Genomic DNA, 6,907 nt, shown 5'->3' with positions numbered 1-6,907 from the left:
TTCGGTTCAGTTCAGTGGTGCAGTTGTGTCTGACTCTTTGTGACCCCATGGACTGAAGCACAACAGGCTTCCTTGTACATCACCAACTCCCAGAGCTTGCTCAAGCTCATGTCTATCGAGTCAGTAATGCCATCCAACCATCTCATCCTCTGTCACCCCCTTCTCCTCCTGCCCTCAATCTTTCCCAGCATCAGAGTATTTTCCAGTGAGTCAGTTCTTCACATCAGGTGGCCAAAGTATTAGAGTTTCGGTTTCAGCATCAGTTATTCCAATGAATATTCAGGACTGATTTCCTTTAGGATTGACTGGTTGGATCTCCCTGCAGTCCAAGGGACTCTCAAGAGTCTTCTACAGCACCACAGCTCAAAAGCATCAATTCTTTGGTGCTCAGCTTTCTTTATGGTCCAATTCTGATATCCAAACATGACTACTGGAAAATTCATAGCTTTGACTACACAGACATTTGTCAGCAAAGTAATGTTTCTGCTTTTTAATATGCTATCTAGGTTGGTCATAGCTTTTCCTCCAAGGAGCAAGAATCTTTTAATTTCATGGCTGCAGTCACCATGTGCAGTGATTTGGGAGCCCAAGAAAAATAAAGTCTGTCACTGTTTCCATTGTTTCCTCATCTATTTGCCATGAAGTGATGGGACCGGATGCCATGATGTTAGTTTTTTGAATGCTGAGTTTTAAGCCAGCATTTTCACTCTCCTCTTTCACTTTCATCAAGAGGCTCTTTAGTTCTTCTTCACTTTCTGCCATAGAGTGGTGTCATCTGCATATCTGAGGTTATTGATATTTCTCCCTGATATCTTGATTCCAGCTTGTGCTTCATCCAGTCTGGCATTTTGCATGATGTACTCTGCATATAAGTTAAATAAGCAGGGCAACAATATATAGCCTTGACATACTCTTTTCTCAATTTGGAACCAGTCCATTGTTCCATGTCCAGTTCTAACTGTTGCTTCTTCACCTGCACACAGATTTCTCAGGAGGTAGGTCAGGTGGTTTGGTACTCCCATCTCTTTAAGAATTTTCCACAGTTTGTTGTGATCCACACAAAGACTTTGGCATAGTCAACAAAGCAGAAATAGATGGTTTTCTGGAACTTTCTTGCTTTTTCGATATTCCAACAGATGTTGGCAATTTGATCTCTGGTTCTTCTGCCTTCTCTACATCCAGCTTGAACATCTGGAAGCTCATGGTTCATGTACTACTGAAGCCTGGCTTGGAGAATTTTGAGCACTGCTTTGCTAGCATGTGAGATGAGTGCAGTTGTGCAGTAGTTTGAACATTCTTTGGCACTGACTTTCTTTGGGTTTGGAATGAAAATTGACCATTTCCAATCTGTGGCCACTTCTGAGTTTTCCAAAGTAGCTGGCATATTGATTGCAGCACTTTGACAGCATCATCTTTTAGGATTTGAACTAGTTCAGCTGGAATTCCATCACTTCCATTAGCTTTGTTTGTAATGATGTTTCCTAAGGCCCACTTGACTTCAGAACCCAAGATGTCTGACTCTAGTTGAGTGATCACATCATCATGGCCACCTGGGTCATTGAGATCTTTTTGTATAGTTCTTTGTGTATTCTTGCTGCCTTTAAAAAAAAATATCTTCTGCTTTACTCCTAATATCCTCTCACTTTTCCCCTTTGGTAATCATAAGTTTGTTTTCTGTCTATGAGTCTATTTCTGTTTTGTAAATAAGTTTATTTGTATCATTCTTTTTCGATTCCACATATAAATGATAAATGTCTTTCTCTGATTTACTTTAGGATGATAATCCCTGTGTTCATTCATGCAAATAGCATTATTTTATTACTTTTTATGGCTGAGTCTGGCACCCCACTCCAGTACTCTTGCCTGGAAAATCCCATGGATGGAGGAGCCTGGTAGGCCGCAGTCCATGGGGTCGAGACTGAGCGACTTCACTTTCACTTTTCACTTTCTTGCATTGGAGAAGGAAATGGCAACCCACTCCAGTGTTCTTGCCTGGAGAATCCCGGGGATGGTGGAGCCTGGTAGGCTGCCGACTATGGGGTCACACAGAGTCAGACACAACTTAGTAGGAAGCGACTTAGCAGCAGCAGCATTCCCAGGTGGTGCTAGTGGTAAAGAACCTATCTGCCAATTCAGGAGACATAGGAGATATGAGTTTGGTTTCTGGGTCAGGAAGATCCCCTAGAGGAGGCTTGGCAACGCACTCCAGTATTCTTGCCTGGAGAATCCGATAGACAGAGGAGCCTGGTGGGTTGCCGTCCATAGGGTCACAAAGAGTCGACACAAATGAAGTAACTTAGTATGCACACAAGCACTATTTCATTTTATGTGTGTTTGTGGGTGTGTGTGTGTATAAGTTTCACTTGTGACTCAGATGGTAAAGAATCTGCCTGCAATGTGGGAGACCCAGGTATACACTACATCTTCTTTATCCATTCATTAGCTGAGGGACATATAGGTTGCTTCAATGTCTTAGCTATTGTAAATAGCTGTTATGCATGCTGAGGTGCATGTATCTCTTTGATACATGCCCAGGGATTGCATGGTAGCTCTATTTTTAGTTCTTTAAGAACCTCCATACTGTTTTCCATAGTCATGCACCAGTGTACATTCCCACCAACAGTGTCAAAGAATTATCTTTTCTCCACACCTTCTACAGCATTTATTATTTGTAGACTTTTTGTTGATGGTCAGAATGACCATCAGGTGTGAGGTGGTACCTCATTAGCATTTTCATTTGTATTTCTGTAATATTAGCAGTGTGGAGAATCTTTTCATGTGCTTGTTGGCCATCTGGATGGCCACCCCTTTGAAGAAATGTCTATTTAGGTCTTATGCTCATTTTTTAGATTGGGTTGTTTTTCAATATTGAGCTGTATGAACTGTTTGTATATTTTGAAGATTAAACACGTCAGTTGCATTACTTTCAAATAGTTTCTCTCATTCCATAGCTGGTCTTTTCATTTTGTTTATGGTTTCCTTTGTTGTGAAAAAGCATTTAAGTTTAATTAGGCCCAATTTTGCTTTTATTTCCTTTACTCTAGGTTGTTGTTGTTGTTCAGTCACTCAGTTGTATCCAACTCTTTGTGACCCGAGGAATGCAGTACACCAGGCTTCCCTGTCCTTCAGTATCTCCTGCAGTTTGAAAAATTCATATCCATTGGATTGATGACGCCATCCAACCATATCATCCTCTCACCCCCTTCTCCTCCTGCCCTCAGTCTTTCCCAGCATCCGGGTCTTTTCCAGTGAGTCAGATTTTCACATCAAGTGGCCAAAGTATTGGAGTTTCAGCTTCAGCATCAGTCCTTCCAATGAATATTCAGGACTGATTTCCTTTCAGTTCAGTTCAGTTCAATTACTCAGTCTGTCCAACTCTTTGCTATCCCATGAATCGCAGCACGCCAGGCCTCCCTGTCCATCACCAACTCCCAGAGTTCACTCAGACTCACATCCATCGAGTCAGTGATGCCATCCAGCCATCTCATCCTCTGTCATCCCCTTCTCCTCCTGCCCCCAATCCTTCCCAGCATTAGAGTCTTTTCCAATGAGTCAACTCTTCGCATGAGGTGGCCAAAGTACTGGAGTTTCAGCTTCAGCATCATTCCTTCCAAAGAAATCCCAGGGCTGATCTCCTTCAGAATGGACTGATTGGATCTCCTTGCAGTCCAAGGGACTCTCAAGAGTCTTCTCCAACACCACAGTTCAAAAGCATCAATTCTTCAGTGCTAAACCTTCTATATAATCCAACTCTCACATCCATGCATGACTACTGGAGAAACCATAGCTTTGACTATATGGAGCTTAGTTAGCAAAGTAATGTCTCTACTTTTTAATATGCTGTCTAGATTTGTCATAACTCTTCTTCCAAGGAGCAAGTGTCTTTTAATTTCATGGCTGTATTCACCATCTGCAGTGATTTTGGAGCCCAAGAAAATAAAGACTGTCAATGTTTCTGTTGTTTCCCCATCTATTTGCCGTGAAGTGATGGGACTGGATGCCATGATCTTCATTTTTTGAATGTTGAGTTTTAAGCTTGTTTCACTCTCCTCTTTTACTTTCATCAAGAGGCTCTTTAGTTCATCTTCATTTTCTGCCATAAGGGTGGTGTCATCTGCATATCTGAGGTTATTGATATTTCTCCCAGCAATTTTGATTCCAGCTTCTGCTTCATTCAGCTCTGTATTTCCCATAATGTACTCTGAATATAAGTTAAATCAGCAGGGTGACAATATATACCTTGAAGTACTCCTTTCCCAATTTGGAATCAGTCCATTGTTCCCTGTCCAGTTCTAACTATTGCTTCTTGACCTGCATACAGTTTTCTCAGGAGACAGGCAAGGTAGTCTGGTATTCCTATCTCTCGAAGAATATTCCTCAGTTTGTTGTGATCACATAGTCCAAGACTTTAGCATAGTGGGTGAAGCAGTAGTAGATGTTTTTCTGGAACTCTCTTGTTTTTCTATGATCCAGTGGATGTTGGCAATTTGATCTTTGATTCCTGTCTTATGTAAATACAGCTTGAAGATCTGGAAGTTCTTGGTTCATGTACTGTTGAAGACTCGCTTGGAGAATTTTGAGCATTACTTTGCTAGGCGTGTGAGATAAGTGCGATGTTTGGTAGTTTAAACATTCTTTTTCATTGCCTTTCTTTGGCATTGGAATGAAAACTGACCTTTTCCAGTCCTGTGGCCACTGCTGAGCTTTCCAAATTTGCTGGCATATTGAGTGCAGCACTTTCACAGCATCATCTTCTGGGATTTGAAATTGCTCAACTGGAATTCCATCACTTCCACTAGCTTTGTTCATAGTGATGCTTCCTAAGGCCCACTTGACTTCAGTGGGACAGACAGACAGGATGTCTGTCTCTAGGTGAATGATCACCCTTTCATGGTTATCCAGATCATTAAGATCTTTTTCATATAGCTCTATTGTGTATTTTTGCCACTGCTTCTTAATATCTTTTGCTTCTGTTAGGTCCATACCACTTCTGTCCTTTCTTGTGCCTATCTTTGCATGAAATGTTCCCTTAGTATCTCCCGATTGTCTACAAGAGATCTGTAGTCTTTTCCATTCTACTGTTTTCCTCTATTTCTTTACATAGTTCACTTAGGAACGTTTTCTTATCTTTCCTTGCTATTCTTTGGAACTCTGCATTCAGATGGGTATATTTTTGATTTTCTCCTTTGCCTTTCACTTCTCTTTTCTTAGCTCTTTGTAAGCCCTCTTAGACAACCGTTTTGCCTTTTTACATTTCTTTTTTGTGGGGATGTTTTTGATCACTGCCTCCTGTACAATGTTACCAACCTCCATCCATAGTTCTTCAGGCACTCTGTCTATCAGATATAATCCCTTGAATCTATTTGTCACTTCCACTGTATAATCATAAAGGATTTGATTTAGGTCATACCTGAATGGTCTAGAGGTTTTCCCTACATTCTTCAATTTAAGTCTGAATTTTGCAATAAGGAGCTCATGATCCGAGCCACAGTTAGCTCCAGGTCTTGTTTTTGCTGACTGTATAGAGCTTCTCCATCCTCTCCTGCAAAGAATATAAACAGTCTGATTTTGGTACTGACCATCTTGTGATGTCCATGTGTAGAGTTGTCTCTTTGTGTTGTTGAAAGAAGGTGTTTCTATGACCAATGTGTTCTCTTGGCAAAACTCTGTTATCCTTTGCCTTGCTTCATCTTGTACTCCAAGGCCAAACTTGCCTGTTATTCCAGGTATCTCTTGACTTCCTACTTGCATTCCAGTCCCTTATGATAAAAAGGATGAAAGGGACTTTTTTTTTTTGGTGTTCTAGAAGATCTTGTAGGTCTTCACAGAACTGTTAAACTTCAGCTTCTTTGGCATTAATGATTGGGGCATAGACTTGGATCACTGTGATACTGAACAGAGATCATTCTGTCATTTTTGAGACTGCACCCAATACTGCATTTCATACTATGAAGGCCACTCCATTTTTTCTAAGTTATTCTTGCCCACAGTAGTAGACATAATGGTGATTGATCTGAATTTCACTGTAGGAGATGAATCCAAAAACTCTTGCTGCAAGGTATACCTATGTTTTGCTCTATGAGTTTTATACTATTTGATCTTACATTTAGGTATTTTTAAAATTTATTTATTTTAATTAGAGGCTAATTACTTTACAATATTGTATTGGTTTTGCCATACATCAACATGAATCCGCCACAGGTGTACACGTGTTCCCCATCCTGAACCCCCCTCCCACCTCCCTCCCGATACTGTCCCTCTGGGTCATCCCAGTGCACCAGCCCCAAGCATCCTGTATCTTGCATCAAAACTGGACTGGCAATTCGTTTCTTATATGATATTATACATGTTTCAATGCCATTCTCCCAAATCATCCCCCGCCCTCCTCCTGCCACCAGAGTCCAAAAGACTGTTCTATACATCTGTGTCTCTTTTGCTGTCTCCCATACAGGGTTATTGTTACCATCTTTCTAAATTCCATATATATGCATTAGTATACTGTATTGGTGTTTTTCTTCCTGGCTTATTTCACTCTGCATAATCGGCTGCATTTAGGTATTTAATACATTTTATCTTTTGTGTATGGTATTAGACAATGTTCTAATTTCATTCTTTTACATGCAGTTGTCCAGTTTTCCCAGCAGCACTGCTAAAGAGCCTATCTTTTCTCCATTCTATTTTCTTGCCTTCTTTGTTCCAGATTAATTGACCATAAGTGTGTGGGCTTATTTCTGGGCTTTCTGTCCTATTCCACTGACCCATGTGTCTCTTTTTTCATATCAGTATCATACTCTTGTGATCCCTGTAGTCTTGTAGTGAAGTCTGAAGTCAGAAAAGGTGATTACTCTAGCTCTGTTCTTCTTTTGTAATATTGTTTTGGCTATTTGGGGTCTTTTGTTTTTCCATA

Source organism: Bos indicus x Bos taurus, chromosome 7 (genome assembly GCF_003369695.1).
Source record: "Bos indicus x Bos taurus breed Angus x Brahman F1 hybrid chromosome 7, Bos_hybrid_MaternalHap_v2.0, whole genome shotgun sequence".
NCBI lineage: Eukaryota > Metazoa > Chordata > Mammalia > Artiodactyla > Bovidae > Bos > Bos indicus x Bos taurus.
This window is presented reverse-complemented; position numbering follows the sequence as displayed.